The sequence below is a fragment of the Argopecten irradians genome, chromosome 5 (genome assembly GCF_041381155.1).
Source record: "Argopecten irradians isolate NY chromosome 5, Ai_NY, whole genome shotgun sequence".
NCBI classification, from domain to species: Eukaryota; Metazoa; Mollusca; class Bivalvia; order Pectinida; family Pectinidae; genus Argopecten; species Argopecten irradians.
This window is the reverse complement of record NC_091138.1, coordinates 48,391,197-48,413,025: the sequence shown is the minus strand read 5'-3', so window position 1 is coordinate 48,413,025 and position 21,829 is coordinate 48,391,197. Positions and strand designations below refer to the sequence as shown.

General features: G+C 35.1%; 1 pseudogene; it reads right to left on the bottom strand.

The window, feature by feature from the left end:
* The window catches only part of LOC138324101 (trichohyalin-like), a 61,181-nt pseudogene that overhangs the window by 6,317 nt on the left and 33,035 nt on the right, over positions 1-21,829 (bottom strand).

Below are 21,829 nucleotides of genomic sequence, written 5' to 3'. Positions count from 1 at the left end.
TATTTTCTGCAATAAGAGGTCAAAAGTTCAATTACATGTAAAAAATCATTCAGTAAAATTTTTTTTTTTTATTTCTTCTCTGATTTTTTTTTTGTATACGAATATACCATGTATAAAAAAATGCATCTGCTAAATATCAGAAAGCAAGGAGTTGTTGACTTGTAATAGCCTGTTTTATTGTACAATTCTAAAGTTCAACTGGCGATGCAGTTGTGCCAGCTGTTGTTCCGATATATAAAAGTACATCAACTCTTCGTTTGTTACAGAACGAGATGATCTCAGTGCTCATAAATAACACAGTAATTCACTTTGTTTACGCATTGTCAAGGATGAAGATTTCAAATACAGAAAAGAAAAAAAAAATACTGGTGCTTTCCATTGAGTTTGTAATCACATTGATAACCTACAGTCTCAACAATTTGAACATACTAACAGTTTAATACGAGTATCAGCGCCATCTCGATTAAAAAATCTACGGACTACCTGCTAGGGCCACAAAATGTACCAGCATTAATTTAGATAAAGAGAAACCCAATTTATACACTTTTGATGAAAATAAACTCACAGCATAAATAAGTTAATTCAGGAAAACCTTGCTGCAATATTCTACATAATAACCAGGGCTTACAGCTGTTTGATCGAGTTAGTAAAATTAAAGCTCCTTTGCGAAATGTTCCCAGTCCAGAAATAGATTCACGGTCACTTATGCGCTTATTATAGATTCCATAGTCTAGATATATATCATTAAGCGTTTTATGAAAACAATGCTGTACGTAAGCCAGGCAAATTTTAAGTTATTTGGAACGTCTATCAAAAGGGTGAAAAACAGGGTTTATGATATTTGTAAAGAAATTGCTGAATCTCAAATACAAGCTCAAGGTTGTGTTATTCTTTTAGTAAGATAAACCTTGTGTTTCTCTATCGTTAAATCTAGATTCGTGACATATTTTATTTTTTCTTACGATCCTAAAATCACTCTGTACAACTGTATGCTTATAAAACAATTGTTTAAATGATTAACATTAATTCTTGTGCTTAAAATAAAATGCCAGACATTTATTGGTTAATTAATAGACTTATTGAATTAAGCCTGTTGCGTACATTATTTCCAAGAGAGAATTAGACACCTGTGAGAGGAAAAAGCGAAAACTTCATTTATCGACTACTTTGAACTGTAGGCTACTAGACTTTAAAAGTATAGTCCATTTCATAAAACCTAGAAAAACAAACCCTTAAAGATGCTCCACCAATGACAAAGCATAAACGATACTCATCATTTGAACTATAATTTGAGTTAACTCATGTATTAAACTGTATGTCTTATTGATAGAAAAAATGACATAACATTATTTATTTTGCTTTTTGTGGACGCGCAATCAGTACTTCATATAATATAGTGTAATGGACTTTTTTCGGGACACAATCAATTATTTTTGATATCTTTTTATTTTGAAGTAAAACAACAACCTCAAAGTTTTCAATGGTGGTAATAGTGTAAAAAAAGTAACTTTTGTAACTGAAGAAAAATACTTATTCGTCTGCTCCTGTTTTTGATAGAGAAAAAATACCATTCATCAGCGGTGGAGCATCTTTAATATGAGCTTACCCGTGGTCAATACTCATGGCCTGCACCTTTATTAGGTAAAATATAGCATTTCTTACAGATGAACAATTATATGGCGAGCCATCGATTGTTAGCTGAAGTCTTCCCATTACATTTCACAAAAGCATGTATATATCTAGTTGTACAGGTGTCGAGAGATATTTTGAATACTTTTTTCGTCTCATATTCATAAGAACTACATGTCATTATATAATTATACACACACCTGGATGGCGAGGTACTGTTTTACATATCAGGTTGGACCAGGTACGGAATTAACATCTCATTTCACCTGCACTTCTATAAACAACTCTCCCTCTCTGAATCCGAGACATCAACTCATTCATCCCTGAATTTTCATAATGGACTGGTCTAGTGTTTGATTTAGAAGAGTCTAAATGTGTCTTAAGGGGTGATTGCTCTCTCTGATTTTGATAACTTAAGATATTAACTTAATCACCCCTGAATTTTTATAATGAACTGGTCTAGTCTTTGATTTAGAAGAGTCTAAATGTGTCTTCAGGGGTAAATGAGTTATATATAAAAGGCTAACTAAAATAATTAGTGTAATTTATGAAACAAAAATTAAAAAAACCTTTATATCCAACAGATACAAAAAAATCTAAATGATACCTAAGTATTTTAACATTTCTAAGGAATCAATATCAAGCCAGGTCCTATATCTAAATATATGAAATTAAAAAAATAAAAACAAATGTACAGATTTGCAGTGACACTTCAAAACGAAATCAATACAATTTGAACCAGAAGTTCAGGAACAAGAAGCGCACTGTTATATGTAAATCTACAGCATCAAAAACATGTTTTCCAAAAGCCACAAATTTAAAGCAAACAGAAAGGCTAAACTCTGTGCTTCATTCTTTTTACGTTAAACAGTTTACAAACTTATGTCACTGACAATGATCATCATGTACGAACAACAATTACACAACTATATATATATAGCTTATCTTTCCATCTCATCAGAAATTTTGTCTGAAAAAATGCAGTGTTCTTCTACCAGAAAGCAGATCTTTTAAATCAGAAGGGATTTTTTCCCCTCGTTAATGAGTATATATACACACACACACACTGTACATCGAAACAAGATGAGATTTGGAACTGGATAAGAAAACACATAATTCAAGATAGAAATCATTTACAAGTACTCTCCTACCAGGGGATGTTGTAGCGGGGCGGGCGGATTAAACCGTAGAACACTGGTAGGTTTTTCTCAATGAAATCTCACCCCTGAGTGATGTCCGTCTGTAATGCACTGGTTTCTATACACCAGATCCCCCCTCCCTAGGCCAAATCTACTACTGCTCAATTACATTACATTATCTAGGATAAAACAATTTACTATTTTCTCAATTGATTTAGACATACTCGATAACACAATTGGCATATTTATCAACTAAGATATAAATGTTGTTGATGGATGGTTTTGTCTCGGTAAGTCTGAAGCATAGAATATACATCTGTTTGTATACAGCCTGTGGTGTAAATCATCTTTTCGTTTTACGTTACTTATCATCATGATCATTGTTACTGCTTTTGGCGGCCATGACGTATACCATGGTTTGGTGGCTGTTTCTGACCCTGAGGTCACTAGTTGTCATGACAAGGTCATTGGGGTCACTAGTTGCTTGGTGACTTTTTAGAGAGTTGATCTTGTATTTGAGGTTAGAAAGATGATCTTGTCTTTGGGGTAAGAGAGTTGATCTTGGCTTTGGGGTTAAAGAATTGATCTTGTCTTTGGGGTTAGAGAGTTGATCTTGTCTTTGGAGTTAGAGAGTTGATCTTGTCCTTGGGGTTAGAGAGTTGATCTTGTTTTTGGAGTTAGAGAGTTGATCTTGGCTTTGGGGTTAGAGAGTTGATCTTGTCTTTGGAGTTAGAGAGTTGATCTTGGCTTTGGGTTGATCTTGTCTTTGGGGTTAGAGAGTTGATCTTGTCTTTGGGGTTAGAGAGTTGATCTTGTCTTTGGAGTTAGAGAGTTGATCTTGTCTTGGGGTTAGAGAGTTGATCTTGTCTTTGGGGTTAGAGAGTTGATCTTGTCTTTGGGGTTAGAGAGTTGATCTTGGGTTTGGGTTGATCTTGTCCTAAGGGTTAGAGAGTTGATCTTGTCCTTAGGGTTAGAGAGTTGATCTTGTCTTTGGAGTTAGAGAGTTGATCTTGTCTTTGGGGTTAGAGAGTTGATCTTGTCTTTGGAGTTAGAGAGTTGATCTTGGCTTTGGGTTGATCTTGTCCTTGGGGTTAGAGAGTTGATCTTGTCTTTGGAGTTAGAGAGTTGATCTTGGCTTTGGGGTTAGAGAGTTGATCTTGTCTTTGGGGTTAGAGAGTTGATCTTGGCTTTGGGTTGATCTTGTCCTTGGGGTTAGAGAGTTGATCTTGTCTTTGGAGTTAGAGAGTTGATCTTGTCTTTGGGGTTAGAGAGTTGATCTTGGCTTTGGGGTTAGAGAGTTGATCTTGTCTTTGGGGTTAGAGAGTTGATCTTGTCTTTGGGGTTAGAGAGTTGATCTTGGCTTTGGGTTGATCTTGTCCTTGGGGTTAGAGAGTTGATCTTGTCTTTGGAGTTAGAGAGTTGATCTTGGCTTTGGGGTTAGAGAGTTGATCTTGTCTTTGGAGTTAGAGAGTTGATCTTGTCTTTGGAGTTAGAGAGCTGATCTTGGCTTTGGGGTTAGAGAGTTGATCTTGTCTTTGGAGTTAGAGAGTTGATCTTGTCTTTGGGTTAGAGAGTTGATCTTGTCCTTGGAGTTAGAGAGTTGATCTTGTCTTTGGGGTTAGAGAGTTGATCTTGTCTTTGGAGTTAGAGAGTTGATCTTGGCTTTGGGTTGATCTTGTCCTTGGGGTTAGAGAATTGATCTTGTCTTTGGAGTTAGAGAGCTGATCTTGGCTTTGGGGTTAGAGAGTTGATCTTGTCTTTGGAGTTAGAGAGTTGATCTTGGCTTTGGGTTGATCTTGTCCTTGGGGTTAGAGAGTTGATCTTGTCTTTGGAGTTAGAGAGTTGATCTTGTCTTTGGGGTTAGAGAGTTGATCTTGTCTTTGGGGTTAGAGAGTTGATCTTGTCTTTGGGGTTAGAGAGTTGATCTTGTCTTTGGGGTTAGAGAGTTGATCTTGTCTTTGGAGTTAGAGAGCTGATCTTGGCTTTGGGGTTAGAGAGTTGATCTTGTCTTTGGAGTTAGAGAGCTGATCTTGGCTTTGGGGTTAGAGAGTTGATCTTGTCTTTGGGGTTAGAGAGTTGATCTTGGCTTTGGGTTGATCTTGTCCTTGGGGTTAGAGAGTTGATCTTGTCTTTGGAGTTAGAGAGTTGATCTTGGCTTTGGGGTTAGAGAGTTGATCTTGTCTTTGGCTGGAGTTAGAGAGTTGATCTTGGCTTGGGTTGATCTTGTCCTTGGGGTTAGAGAATTGATCTTGTCTTTGGAGTTAGAGAGCTGATCTTGGCTTTGGGGTTAGATAGTTGATCTTGTCTTTGGAGTTAGAGAGTTGATCTTGGCTTTTGGGGTTAGAGAGTTGATCTTGTTTTTGGAGTTAGAGAGTTGATCTTGGCTTTGGAGTTAGAGAGTTGATCTTGGCTTTGGGGTTAGAGAGTTGATCTTGTCCTTGGAGTTAGAGAGTTGATCTTGGCTTTGGGTTGATCTTGTCTTTGGGGTTTAGAGAGTTGATCTTGGCTTTGGGGTTAAAGAATTGATCTTGTCTTTGGAGTTAGAGAGTTGATCTTGGCTTTGGGTTGATCTTGTCTTTGGGGTTGGAGAGTTGATCTTGTCTTTGGGGTTAGAGAGTTGATCTTGGGTTTGGGTTGATCTTGTCCTAAGGGTTAGAGAGTTGATCTTGTCCTTAGGGTTAGAGAGTTGATCTTGTCCTTGGAGTTAGAGAGTTGATCTTGTCTTTGGGGTTAGAGAGTTGATCTTGTCTTTGGAGTTAGAGAGTTGATCTTGGCTTTGGGTTGATCTTGTCCTTGGGGTTAGAGAATTGATCTTGTCTTTGGAGTTAGAGAGCTGATCTTGGCTTTGGGGTTAGAGAGTTGATCTTGTCTTTGGAGTTAGAGAGTTGAGTTTTTTGGTTGATCTTGTCTTTGGTTAGAGAGTTGATCTTGTCTTTGGGGTTAGAGAGTTGATCTTGTCTTTTGGGTTAGAGAGTTGATCTTGTCTTTGGGGTTAGAGAGTTGATCTTGGCTTTGGGTTAGAGAGTTGATCTTGTCTTTGGAGTTAGAGAGTTGATCTTGTCCTTGGGGTTAGAGAGTTGATCTTGTCTTTGGAGTTAGAGAGCTGATCTTGTCTTTGGGGTTAGAGAGTTGATCTTGTCTTTGGAGTTAGAGAGTTGATCTTGGCTTTGGGGTTAGAGAGTTGATCTTGTCTTTGGGGTTAGAGAGTTGATCTTGTCTTTGGGGTTAGAGAGTTGATCTTGGCTTTGGGTTAGAGAGTTGATCTTGTCTTTGGGGTTAGAGAGTTGATCTTGTCTTTGGAGTTAGAGAGTTGATCTTGTCTTTGGGTTAGAGAGTTGATCTTGTCTTTGGAGTTAGAGAGATGATCTTGTCTTTGGGTTTGAGAGTTGATCTTGTCCTTGGGGTTAGAGAGTTGATCTTGTCTTTGGAGTTAGAGAGTTGATCTTGGCTTTGGGGTTAGAGAGTTGATCTTGTCTTTGGAGTTAGAGAGTTGATCTTGCTTTGGGTTAGAGAGTTGATCTTGTGGGTTGATCTTGTCTTTGGGGTTAGAGAGTTGATCTTGGCTTTGGAGTTAGAGAGTTGATCTTGGCTTTGGGTTAGAGAGTTGATCTTGGTCTTTGGAGTTAGAGAGTTGATCTTGGCTTTGGGTTGGTCTAGAGAGTTGATCTTGGCTTTGGGTTAAAGAATTGATCTTGTCTTTGGGGTTAGAGAGTTGATCTTGGCTTTGGAGTTAGAGAGTTGATCTTGTCCTTGGGGTTAGAGAGTTGATCTTGTCTTTGGAGTTAGAGAGTTGATCTTGGCTTTGGGTTTGAGAGAGTTGTCTTGTCTTGGAGTTAGAGAGTTGATCTTGGCTTTTGGGTTGTTTGTCTTGGGTAGAGAGTTGATCTTGTCTTTGGAGTTGAGAGTTGATCTTGGCTTTGGGTTGATCTTGTCTTTGGGGTTGGAGAGTTGATCTTGTCTTTGGGGTTAGAGAGTTGATCTTGGTTTGGGTTGATCTTGTCCTAATGGTAGAGAGTTGATCTTGTCCTTATTGTTAGAGAGTTGATCTTGTCTTTGGAGTTGGAGAGTTGATCTTGTCTTTGGGGTTAGAGAGTTGATCTTGTCTTTGGAGTTAGAGAGTTGATCTTGGCTTTGGGTTGATCTTGTCCTTGGGGTTAGAGAATTGATCTTGTCTTTGGAGTTAGAGAGTTGATCTTGGCTTTGGGTTGATCTTGTCCTTGGGGTTAGAGAGTTGATCTTGTCTTTGGAGTTAAAGAGTTGATCTTGTCTTTGGGGTTAGAGAGTTGATCTTGGCTTATGGGTTAGAGAGTTGATCTTGTCTTTGGAGTTAGAGAGTTGATCTTGTCCTTGGGGTTAGAGAGTTGATCTTGTCTTTGGAGTTAGAGAGCTGATCTTGGCTTTGGGTTGATCTTGAGAGTTGATCTTGTCTTTGGAGTTAGAGAGCTGATCTTGGCTTTGGGTTTGAGATGGGGTTAGAGAGTTGTCTTGTCTTTGGGGTTAGAGAGTTGATCTTGATTTGTCCTTTGGGGTTAGAGAGTTGATCTTGTCTTTGGAGTTTAGAGAGTTGATCTTGGCTTGGGGTTAGAGAGTTGATCTTGTCTTTGGAGTTAGAGAGTTGACTTCTTTGGGTTAGAGAGTTGATCTTGTCTTTGGGGTTAGAGAGTTGATCTTGTCTTTGGAGTTAGAGAGTTGAGTTGATCTTGTCTTTGGGGGTTAGAGAGTTGATCTTGTCTTTGGAGTTAGAGAGTTGATCTTGTTGGCTTTGGGGGTTAGAGAGTTGATCTTGTCTTTGGAGTTAGAGAGCTTGATCTTGGCTTTGGGGTTAGAGAGTTGATCTTGTCTTTGGAGTTAGAGAGTTGATCTTGGCTTTGGGTTGATCTTGTCCTTGGGGTTAGAGAGTTGATCTTGTCTTTGGAGTTAGAGAGTTGATCTTGGCTTTGGGGTTAGAGAGTTGATCTTGTCTTTTGGAGTTAGAGAGTTGATCTGGCTTTGGGTTGATCTTGCTTTTTGAGTTAGAGAGTGTTGATCTTGTCTTTGGATAGTGATCTTGTTAGAGAGTTGATCTTGTCTTTGGAGTTAGAGAGTTGATCTTGGCTTTGGCTTTGGGGTTAGAGAGTTGATCTTGTCCTTGGAGTTAGAGAGTTGATCTTGGCTTTGGGTTGATCTTGTCTTGGGGTTAGAGAGTTGATCTTGTCTTGAAGTTAGAGAGTTGATCTTGGCTTTGGGGTTAGAGAGTTGATCTTGTCCTTGGAGTTAGAGAGTTGATCTTGGCTTTGGAGTTAGAGAGTTGATCTTGGCTTTGGGGTTTAGAGAGTTGATCTTGTCCTTGGAGTTAGAGAGTTGATCTTGGCTTTGGGTTGATCTTGTCCTTGGGGTTAGAGAATTGATCTTGTCTTTGGAGTTAGAGAGTTGATCTTGGCTTTGGGGTTAGAGAGTTGATCTTGTCCTTGGAGTTAGAGAGTTGATCTTGGCTTTGGGTTGATCTTGTCTTTGGGGTTAGAGAGTTGATCTTGGCTTCGGGGTAAGAGAGTTGATCTTGTCCTTGGAGTTAGAGAGAGAGTTGATCTTGGCTTTGGGTTGATCTTGTCCTTGGGGTTAGAGAGTTGATCTTGTCTTTGGGGTTAGAGAGTTGATCTTGTCTTTGGGGTTAGAGAGTTGATCTTGTCTTTGGGGTTAGAGAGTTGATCTTGTCTTTGGGGTTAGAGAGTTGATCTTGTCTTTGGGGTTAGAGAGTTGATCTTGTCTTTGGGGTTAGAGAGTTGATCTTGTCTTTGGGGTTAGAGAGTTGATCTTGTCTTTGGGGTTAGAGAGTTGATCTTGTCTTTGGGGTTAGAGAGTTGATCTTGTCTTTGGGGTTAGAGAGTTGATCTTGTCCTTGGGGTTAGAGAATTGATCTTGTCTTAGGAGTTAGAGAGTTGATCTTGTCCTTGGGGTTAGAAAGTTGATCTGTCTTATGTGTCTGTCACTAACGTTTTTTTGTGAAATGTTGATACTGTAATATGTTGATTATACAACTACTAACTTATTTTCATGTTGATACAGTGAATTATCAACCCAAGGAAATGTTAATACTGAAACATCTAATGTTGATACTGTAATATCTTCTGTTTTACTGTCCATTTTACCTCCCGTTCCCAGATCCGCTATAACATACCAAAACATCAAGGGAGAAATGTAATTTTCAGGTTCACTGAGGCAGTGTATTGGATGGAAGCTTTGTATGGGAGAGGGAATTAATGGCTGTCCATGGCCAGATGGCTTCACCACTTGTAAACAAGGTAATTCCCAGGAATTCTGACAGGTGATAGACAGTTAATAGAATACAGTACCGCCTATAAACATTCCTTCTAATTGTTAACTGAAATCTTATCAATATACCATTTTTTTAATATTTGAGTATGATTCAGGAACCATCAAACTACTATAGTCCTCAAGTTACTGATATTATATCATAATTTCCTGCATTTTGCAGACTTACCATTTTTTACATCCATGATGGCTAGCCTATTGGCCATCTTGTTGATTCCAAAATACAATATGCACAATTAGGGCCAATGGTTTAAGTCTACTTATGAAATATGAAAGAGATCCTATCAGTACTTCCTAAGAAATATGGCAACAATCTTCACCTATCAAAACCATGATGGCTGCCTGTTGACCATCATGTTGACCGATCGGTCCCAAAGTGCAATATGCACAACTTACATTAGAGCTTAGGGAAACCTTCATATGAAGTTTGTGAAATTAGTGAATTATTTAATGATTTAATGTATATACGAACTCTACGAAAGTCATTAGATGCTGAGAATATGTAGAACACATTAAATGCTGTTTCTATCACAAAACGAGTCATAGAAAAACTTCAATATGAATTGGCAATGACTAAACATAATATATTGCTCAATTAATTTATCCTGTTAAGATAAATTTTACATTATCTTTAATTAGATCTTTAGCTTACTAATTAAACGAGGATAAGGATTTGTCAGTCAACAGGTGGCTACCACAAATTAAAGTCGTTAGCATAAATATTCGGTACTATAATTACTTAGATTGTCAGGCCCAGGTGTAATTTGTTTTAATTACAATAACTAATTACTTATTTACAATAACATGTTTATCATAAAATGAGAATAGTGACAAGATTAATTAATATATTATGAAAATCATCGGCATTCCATATTACGAATACATGTGCATGACACACAATAAATAAGTCATATTCTACTTAATCATCTTTAATTAATGATTTATATTTTAATTGCACTAACTGGCCTTCACCCTTCTAAAGTTATAAAGCCTAGATATAATTGGTATCAATTTGCCTCTATCCATATGAACTTAATTAAGTTGTTTGTCTAGCTATCGATTATGTAACAAGAGGCCCAGAGGGCCTTTATCAATCACCTGGTTAATTCAGTTAATATGACAATTATTCATAACTATCAGAGAAGATGTTTCAAGCAATATGATAAAATTGACCCCTTTTGGCTCTGTCCCTCTGAGGTCCCTAGGGGGTCAGCCAAGCCATTTGTGCAATTTTAATCCCAAATCCATGAGGACACTACATACAAAATATGAGCGATATCCATTGGTAACTTCTTTCAGAGAAAAAGTCACTTATATATATATATATAGCAATATGGTAAAATTGACACATTTGACCCCATCCCTCAGGCTAACTAGGGTCAGCCAAAAACACCAGTATTAGATGAACTTTGTAACTTTTAGGTAAACAACTAAAAAAGACAACCAATGTTGAATGAACATTGTAACCTTCAGGTAAACGACATAACAAGACGTAAGTAATAAATGAACTCTGTAACCATTTAGGTAAACGACAGAAAGACACCAGTAATGAATGAACTTTGTAACCTTTACATAAACGACAGAATAAGACATAAGTAATATATGAACTTTGTAAACTTTAGGTAAACGACAGAATAAGACACCCAGTAATGAATGAACTTTGTAAACTTTACATAAACGATAGAATAAGACACCAGTAATGAATAAATTTTGTAAACTTTACATAAATGACAGAATAAGACACCAGTAATGAATGAACTTTGTAAACTTTACATAAACGATAGAATAAGACACCAGTAATGAATGAACTTTGTAAACTTTACATAAACGACAGAATAAGACACCAGTAATGAATGATCTTTGTAAACTTTATATAAACAACAGAATAAGACACCAGTAATGAATGATCTTTGTAAACTTTACATATAAACAACAGAATAAGACACCAGTAATGAATGAACTTTGTAAACTTTACATAAACGACAGAATAAGACATAAGTAATGAATGAACTTTGTAAACTTTACATAAACGACAGAATAAGACACCAGTAATGAATGAACTTTGTAAACTTTACATAAACAACAGAATAAAACACCAGTAATGATTGATCTTTGTAAACTTTATATAAACGACAGAATAAGACATAAGTAATGAATGAACTTTGTAAACTTTATATAAACAACAGAATAAAACACCAGTAATGATTGATCTTTGTAAACTTTATATATAAACGACAGAATAAGACATAAGTAATGAATGAACTTTGTAAACTTTATATAAACGACAGAATAAGACACCAGTAATGAATGAACTTTGTAACCTTTAGGTAAACAACAGAATAAGACATAAGTAATGAATGAACTTTGTAACCTTTAGGTAAACAACAGAATAAGACATAAGTAATGAATGAACTTTGTAACCTTTAGGTAAACGACAGAATAAGACATAAGTAATAAATGAACTTTGTAACCTTCAGGTAAACGACAGAATAAGACATAAGTAATGAATGAACTTTGTAACCTTCAGGTAAACGACAGAATAAGACATAAGTAATAAATGAACTTTGTAACCTTCAGGTAAACAACAGAATAAGACATAAGTAATGAATGAACTTTGTAACCTTTAGGTAAACGACAGAATAAGACACCAGTAATGAATGAACTTTGTAACCTTTAGGTTAACAACAGAATAAGACATAAGTAATGAATGAACTTTGTAACCTTTAGGTAAACGACAGAATAAGACATAAGTAATAAATGAACTTTGTAACCTTCAGGTAAACGACAGAATAAAACACCAGTAATGAATGAACTTTGTAAACTTTACATAAACGACAGAATAAGACACCAGTAATGAATGAACTTTGTAAACTTTACATAAACGACAGAATAAGACACCAGTAATGAATGAACTTTGTAAACTTTACATAAACGACAGAATAAGACACCAGTAATGAATGAACTTTGTAAACTTTACATAAACGACAGAATAAGACACCAGTAATGAATGAACTTTGTAAACTTTATATAAACAACAGAATAAGACACCAGTAATGAATGATCTTTGTAAACTTTATATAAACAACAGAATAAGACACCAGTAATGAATGAACTTTGTAAACTTTACATAAACGACAGAATAAGACACCAGTAATGAATGAACTTTGTAAACTTTACATAAACGACAGAATAAGACATAAGTAATGAATGAACTTTGTAAACTTTACATAAACGACAGAATAAGACACCAGTAATGAATGAACTTTGTAAACTTTACATAAACGACAGAATAAGACACCAGTAATGAATGAACTTTGTAAACTTTACATAAACGACAGAATAAGACACCAGTAATGAATGAACTTTGTAAACTTTACATAAACGACAGAATAAGACACCAGTAATGAATGAACTTTGTAAACTTTAGGTAAACGACAGAATAAGACACCAGTAATGAATGAACTTTGTAAACTTTAGGTAAACGACAGAATAAGACACCAGTAATGAATGAACTTTGTAAACTTTAGGTAAACGACAGAATAAGACACCAGTAATGAATGAACTTTGTAAACTTTACATAAACGACAGAATAAGACACCAGTAATGAATGAACTTTGTAAACTTTATATAAACGACAGAATAAGACACCAGTAATGAATGAACTTTGTAACCTTTAGGTAAACGACAGAATAAGACACCAGTAATGAATGAACTTTGTAAACTTTATATAAACGACAGAATAAGACACCAGTAATGAATGAACTTTGTAACCTTTAGGTAAACGACAGAATATGACACCAGTAATGAATGAACTTTGTAACCTTTAGGTAAACGACAGAATAAGACACCAGTAATGAATGAACTTTGTAACCTTTAGGTAAACGACAGAATAAGACACCAGTAATGAATGAACTTTGTAAACTTTACATAAACGACAGAATAAGACATAAGTAATGAATGAACTTTGTAACCTTTAGGTAAACGACAGAATAAGACACCAGTAATGAATGAACTTCGAAAACTTTACATAAACGACAGAATAAGACACCAGTAATGAATAAACTTTGTAACCTTTAGGTAAACGACAGAATAAGACACCAGTAATGAATAAACTTTGTAAACTTTAATATAAACAACAGAATAAGACACCAGTAATGAAAGAACTTTGTAAACTTTACATAAACGACAGAATAAGACACCAGTAATGAATGAACTTTGTAAACTTTATATAAACGACAGAATAAGACACCAGTAATGAATGAACTTTGTAAACTTTACATAAACGACAGAATAAGACACCAGTAATGAATGATCTTTGTAAACTTTATATAAACAACAGAATAAGACACCAGAATAATGAACTTTGTAAACTTTATATAAACAACAGAATAAAACACCAGTAATGATTGATCTTTGTAAACTTTATATAAACAACAGAATAAGACACCAGTAATGAATGAACTTTGTAAACTTTATATAAACGACAGAATAAAACACCAGTAATGAATTGAAACTTTGTAACCTTTAGGTAAACGACAGAATAAGACACCAGTAATGAATGAACTTTGTAACCTTTACATAAACGACAGAATAAGACATAAGTAATGAATGAACTTTGTAAACTTTAGGTAAACGACAGAATAAGACATAAGTAATGAATGAACTTTGTAAACTTTACATAAACGACAGAATAAGACACCAGTAATGAATGAACTTTGTAACCTTTAGGTAAACGACAGAATAAGACACCAGTAATGAATGAACTTTGTAAACTTTTACATAAACGACAGAATAAGACATAAGTAATGAATGAACTTTGTAAACTTTACATAAACGACAGAATAAGACACCAGTAATGAATGAACTTTGTAACCTTTAGGTAAACGACAGAATAAGACACCAGTAATGAATGAACTTTGTAACCTTTAGGTAAACGACAGAATAAGACACCAGTAATGAATGAACTTTGTAAACTTTAGGTAAACGACAGAATAAGACACCAGTAATGAATGAACTTTGTAAACTTTATATAAACGACAGAATAAGACACCAGTAATGAATGAACTTTGTAACCTTTAGGTAAACGACAGAATAAGACACCAGTAATGAATGAACTTTGTAACCTTTAGGTAAACGACAGAATAAGACACCAGTAATGAATGAACTTTGTAACCTTTAGGTAAACGACAGAATAAGACACCAGTAATGAATGAACTTTGTAACCTTTAGGTAAACGACAGAATAAGACACCAGTAATGAATCCCTAATACCTCGCCCTGGATTTGTATACCATTGTCCAACACAGTTTGATAAACACATTTTCATAAGCTAAGAGGCAGTCTAGCCCTAATCGTGAAATTTTTAATTGGAATTGGAAACCCTTTGACTAGTGCCTTTAGATTGAATCTGCCTGAACAATTACCTGAATACAGACTGAAAAAGTATACCATATTGTTAAATAGATCTATTGGCCCATATATCGGCGTGTTACGCCTGCGACGATGTGTAGATTCGCTATTACAGGAGGCTGCTAGTGAGAAATAGGATGCTAAATCACAAAACTCCTCAACAAAACACAAATATGACCGCAAGATATGTAAAGGATGATAAATGAGATCCACTCAAATATACAAGCGGTAATCATGAACTCGTACAATAAAACGTGTTGATAGAAATAACAGTAGAGCGAGGCCTACAATAAGCGTGATGATTATGATATCACACAAATTCTTTCTTATTGTATTCAGGTGATGACTGAGCAGATTTTCCGTCCACTTTATTCTATTCTTTCAAAGGAAAATGGTAACAAATGGATTTTATCTAAAATGAAGGTTTTGGATATCATTCTAATGTGTATTTAGATATACAGTGGTCATCAATCATGTTATAACACATTTATAAAAAAAAGGTACGAAAATGTGATTTGTGTTTTATTTTACAATGACGTTCTTTTACGACAACTGAATCAATCAACTACTTAATTATTTGAACATACAAATGCTTAGAGAAATTAATTGTTGCTTCTCTGTAAAATGGATCATAGATACATCATAAAAAGTCACATGATCTAAAAGTATATAACTTTATTTACTAGATATATAGAAAATAACTCAAAAAGAATATTAGGTACAACTAATTAACCATAATCATTAACGCAGGTAGATTGAAATATAATTAATTCAATATAATATTTGTTTATTATGTCAAGTTTCTAGTCACAAATATCGGGCACCGGTCCATGTGTATGCAGCCAAAAGTAGAATACATAAGTTATACTAGATAATTAAAGCGGTAACAAGCCTTAATAATGAACTCATCACCTGTCCGTTCTGACACCTATACGAGAAATCGACCACAGGTAAGGTAAATTGTAGCACCTGGTAATCGTTTATATCAACGTTAATTGCCTTACACTTGCAATTAAAGACACATTTAATGCCTCAATGAGTAAAACACAACCACAAATAGCAATGTTTAAATCCGAAATTTTTAAACTTTAATTCGGGGGAATAAATTAACAGTATAGTCTATGCTATGATCTGTTGGACGCTCCCTAAAAAGCTGTGTAAGTATGTGGATTGATTAACTTGTTTAATTTTTCCTATTCAGGGCAGAACTTCCATTAGTCTACATTCATCAAGAAATGAATAAATTTTATCTACCAATGAGACAAAATTTTTATTACAGGAAATCTATTGCTCAGAAAAAAACAACCCTTAAGCAGAGTTTGAGTGAATGTTAAAAATATGATGAAATTCAAAACATATATTATATTGTTCTAGATAAAAGTAGCCCATATATAGTAAAAACAAGAGGCCCAGAGGGCCTGTATCGCTCACCTGGTTTGTAATGCCACGTAATGTTCTGGATAAAGGTTCATTGTTTCTTTTTTGAAGGAATTTGAATATTTACCTCTAAATCCACTATTGGGCCCCATCCCTCCTGCCCCCAGGGGGTCAGAGCCAAAATTTATACAAGTTCTGTTCCCCTTCTCCCAAGGATGTTTGTGGCCAAATTTGGTCACAATCCATGCAGAACTCTAGGACAAGCAGTGATTTATAGGATTTACCTCAAATTCCCCTATTGGGCCCCGCCCCTCCTGCCCCCGGGGGGTCAGAGCCAAAATTTATACAAGTTCTGTTCCCCTTCCCCCAAGGATGTTTGTGGCCAAATTTGGTTACAATCCATGCAGAACTCTAGAACAAGAAGCAATTTATAGGATTTACCTTTATTTTTCCTATTGGGCCCCGCCCCTCCTGCCCCCAGGGGGTCAGAGCCAAAGTTTATACGAGTTCTGTTCCCCTTCCCCCATGGATGTTTGCGGGCAAATTAGGTTACAATCCATGCAGAACTCTATGACTAGTAGCGATTTATAGGATTTACCTCTATCTCCCCTATTTGGCCTCGACCCTCCTGCCCCCAGGGGCTCAGAGCCAAAATTTATACAAGTTCTATTCCCTTTCCCCCAAGGATGTTTGTGGCCAAATTTGGTTCCAATCCATGCAGAACTCTAAGACAAGAAGCGATTTATAGGATTTAACTCTATCTCCCCTATTTGGCCCCGCCCCTCCTGCCCCCAGGGGCTCAGAGCCAAAATTTATACAAATTTTGTTCCCCTTCTCCCAAGGATGTTTGTGGCCAAATTTGGTTCCAATCCATGCAGAACTCTAGGACAAGTAGCGATATATAGGATTTACCTTTATTTCCCCTATTGGGCCCCGCCCCTCCTGCCCCCGGGGGCTCAGAGCCAAAATTTATACAAGTTCTGTTCCCCTTCTCCCAAGGATGTTTGATTTATAGGATTTACCTTTATTTCCCCTATTGGGCCCCACCCCTCCTGCCCCCAGGGGCTCAGAGCCAAAATTTATACAAATTTTGTTCCCCTTCTCCCAAGGATGTTTGTGGCCAAATTTGGTTCCAATCCATGCAGAACTCTATGACTAGTAGTGATTTAAACGAAATTTTGATGGACAGACGGACGAACGGACGACGGACGCCATGCCTTGACATAAGCTCACCGGCCCTTTGGGCCAGGTGAGCTAAAAACTTTAGTAATATTGAAATTTATTCACAAACTAAGCTAAAAAAAATCTGACAGCATGTTTAGTGAATTGTTGTGAAATGATAATGGTGTCCGTTGAAATAGCTCAAATCTCCGTTAGACCAAGATAAGACGACACTTTCTTTGTTACCACATGAATCCTGTACCAATCTGACATTTATAGTTGACAATAAGTTTAAAAATGACTCCAATCTGGAAAATGCCCAATCTTCTTAGTTAATTTGAATAATTTATAAATCGTAAATGTCCCATTTTTAAGAATATAGCATACAACATTCAGACAGACAGTTTTGAAAATTAAGAAACGATTTACCAAGGTTCAATAAATGACAAATACCACCTTTTTGATTTTTCATTCTTATAAGTCAGTGATTATCCTCAAGACCTGATAAATGAATTGCACAGTGGATAAGGTGAATGACATTCTATCAAAAGCCTTTCACCACTAAGTGGTGACTTCAGTGGGTCGCGTATCGTCATGACAGATAATAACACTTTGTTTGTCAACTTTCCTTCAAACAAAAAATGAGAAGACAAAATTGTCTATTTCAGTATCAATGTATTACCAGGATGATTTTATTGGTTCATAATGGTTTATTATTTTAATCAGCGTCTAATGGCATATGCCAAGGTGATGCCATTGGTCCATATTTGTCTAATTTCCAACATTCAAAGGTGTATGCCAGGGTGATGTCATTGGTACCTCATTTTATAAACAGTCAAATATAGATATGTACCTTTTAATCTTGTTTATATCTACTTGTTTTAAGGATCTTACTAAGTATTAATCATTAATAAACATCATAAACAATTCTTATCATATCACTGTATAACTTATTTCTATTCATTTAATTTTTCTTTTTCTAAAAATGCAACTTTCTAATTTTGTTTACATAAGCTTTTGTTTATGAATAACAAAAATACATTACTTTATTTACATATCAGAATGATACAACCTAATGTCGCCTTTGGAAATACAATGTATTTATTCAGGACAAAAAAAGTATTGCTAATTAAAATATTACAATAAAGATTTCAAATTCTTCTTTAACACCTCTTACATATCAATGAGTGGCTGAAAAACAGCCTAAAGTTTTATTGTGGGAAAGCATTATAAAGTCACACTTTTGCATTAATGTAGGACTTGTTTTTTTGTGACAGTTGCAAAAACATTCCAGTTGCTGTCAATCTATAGACTACTATATCATCATTAAACGGAATCAAAATTCACATCAACCTTTAACAATCTAATCAGTTCTATTTTATCTCATATTGAGATTATTTCCTGGAGCTAAAATGCAACATTAGAGTAAAATGATGTACTGATATATACAGTTATCTGAGAGAGGTAATACAATAAAATTCTGTCTGTGAAAAGATAATGGAATTAAATAAAGCCATCTATGTTAAAAGTAAAAGGAATAGAACAGTGTGTAGGATCATAACAAGGGTTAAATTTGGCGTGAAATATAATTAAATTATCACCATCAAAAACATCTCTGTTTTTTTTCTGTTAAAACATGTCTCAACAAAGTTGGTATTTGAAATATTCAAGGTGTTTTTTCGTCGTAAAATGTTAAGCAGGAATAAAACGTGCTAAAAAAACTAAGTAGTATCTAGATGTATATAATAATCAGTGATGCATGGATTTTAACACAGGTGTTCTGCCCACGGCGATAGCCACCAAACGTGATGTAACAAATCCTGTCAAATACAAATTTCTGACTTTTATAAAAAGATGAACCGATGTTCTGAACCCTTTCAACCTTTCATTTGTTAAAAATCAAAAGTTCTCACATTTGAGAAGTCACATTTGACCTAAATGTATACATCAGTTATAAAATTCCAATGTCATTATACTAAAATCAAATAAAAAATGCACTCTGTTTTTATTTGAAATTTGAATATCTGTATAAATTAATCATTTACAAAAACGAAAAAGCAAATGAGGCTACAGTAAAGCATTTGAGAGTTTTTAGAGATTTAAGTGAACAGAGATGCATTATTTTGCCACACGCATTTCCTTGTGTTACCAGGTATTTTAGATTTCAAAATTTAATAGCAGACTGTAATTGACTTATATAAATAAACTGTATTAAAAATGACAAATTATTTGTAAAAGGAAATAAAGGGATCAACACCTTACAAGACTAAAGTAATTAGAATTTGGTTTATAAAACCGGATCTAAATAAAAGTTAACACATTATAATTAATTAACTTAATTGTTTATTGCATGGTACATTTTAATTGCTGTCTAAATTTTAAATGTAGTTCCCAACTGTCACAGATTAATACATGAAAGTTTAGCACATAGGCATTGAGAAATATTGACATTATTTATTAATGAAATTTAGTTTGTTTTATTGTTTTAATAGGCTAAATATCCTATTTACCAGCCAGCATCATTTAAGGATAGCCTCCCATGTATGTGGTGTGCTGTTAATGTTTGTATATTTGGGAGGCTGCATCATAAGACTACCCTTGGGCAATGAAAAAGTGGTGTCATAACAGAAGTGGTCCCTCTTAGTAGGTAAAATTAATGTAACTATAACAATCTTAATGCACGAGACACGTACTGGTCTGATGAGGGAGGGACTGGTCTCTTGTCAGAGTGACCTTATATAGAAGGACTTCTGCATTTGCATCGTGTAGTAGTGGAACACTTCCCTTTTTATAGAGCTATCTCACTGAAGCTAAAATTTGGTATTTTTTTGTATACTGTTTAAATTTGATGTTATAGATACTGATACACTTATTACTTCAATCAACATGTATAGAAGTATTCATTATAATAAAATGGATTTTTGTTTTACTTTATATGCTATAAACAGAATCTAAAAGGATGTGTCAGGCATAGGAACTAAATGTGAAGAAAAGCCGGAGTTCCATTAAGAAAACCATCAACCTGCACTTAATAAAACACTATAGCCAAAACAGGGATGGCTTTAAGGTCATAAAATGGCACTCTGCCTCTGAGTAACAAGAAATGTCAACGGACTGAAGGACGGACAGAAGGGACCACGGACCACGGACGAAAAGCGATTTGAATAGCCCATTATCTGATGATGGTGGGCTAAAAATTGCACTCTGCCTCTGAGTTTAGCAACACCACAGCAAGATACGTTTATAATAATATTTCAATAGTGGGATTGCACAGGGCCGATTATCTGAGACCAGGCCCCGATTTCTCGTAACAAAATTGCAGACTTGAGTCAAAACTTAAGTTTTTCTCCTTATGTAACTTGTATGAAAGTTTATGACTTAAGTTTGTTTCGAGATATTGGGGTCAAATATCTCAGCGGTAGAGCATTCGGCTAGTGTTGGGAAGTCCCCGGTTCGGATCCGGTTTGGCTGCTACATTTCTCCTCTTCTGTTACAAACTTGGTGCCCAACTAAGATACCAACGATGGTGGTATGATTGTCTGGTATGTCTTTGAGGACAAAGACGTTGATTTTGGAGGACGAAGACATTAAAAAACGAATGAGGAGTGTAGCATTCGGCTAGTGTGTTTGTTATAGCTAGGTCCAGGGTTCAAATACTGGTCTGACTGCTAAATTTTCTACTCTCCGGTTACACTTCAATGAACTTCAAGACTTTAAGTCAAATAAATGTTCAAGGCGGTGATAAAACATTCCAACTCAAGTAAATATACTGATTTATATATTAATTTATTTAATGTGGTCTGATTACACATAAATGGATTTACATGATTTTTAACAACAAAGAGCCCAAACAGTATTGGCCTATCTAAGTAATAAGCCATTAAAAAATATCTTCCCAGTTCCATCGAAAACGTACTCCTAGCAATTAAATACTCAAAATACAAAATTAATTTTATTTAATGTTTTTCTCTCTATCAAATTTGTTGTTCAAAAGCTCTTAGATTTCAAAGAATAGCATATTTGGTAATTACAAGAATTTGGCATAAAGAGGATTATTGAAGAGCGAACAAAACTCAAGGTGATCATTTGTACCATTTAATAGGAAATAAAAGCTCAGGTTGTGTGACACCTATCATTATTTAAAATTCAAGTCAATAAAAAAAGTTTTAACAGATGTGAGATTACCCCCCTGTATGGCTTTGGATATTGCCTGCCTGATTGTCTGTATGACTTTACATTTCTACCCCAAACCCAGTACCAGTAATTATAAGGAAAACAAATCCGAGATACCTATGCAAATGATATTTATATATCTTAGTGTCGTCAGTTTCATAAACGGATATGATACAAAGCAATACAAATTTGAATTAATTTCACTTTTAAAAAATATAAAAAATCAAGTTTCATTTCCTCCATTTTTCTCAAATGAAACTTCATAATAAAGCATTCAGCTTTTGAGTATCAACCAGGCATTAGCAGGTATTTCAAGCTAACAAGGATTACATTTTTCTGTCTCGACAAATCAATAATGTCAAAGTTTATTAGCGTACCCTTGTATACCCGATACTGTTGACTTGGACCAAATGAGTGTATAATTATGATTGCTCTCCATTTTATATGTGATCTATATGAAGTCTGGTTCCGACAAACAGAGACCCTAACATCAAATTAGTAATTTTAAATACAGCGGTATCTAAATGACTTCAAAACATTTGTTGATAAAAGGTGTTTTTTTTTAATTCAAGTTCCTTAAATGGCTAAATCATAATTCATTATATTATATACATGTTTTTTTTTGCCCTGATA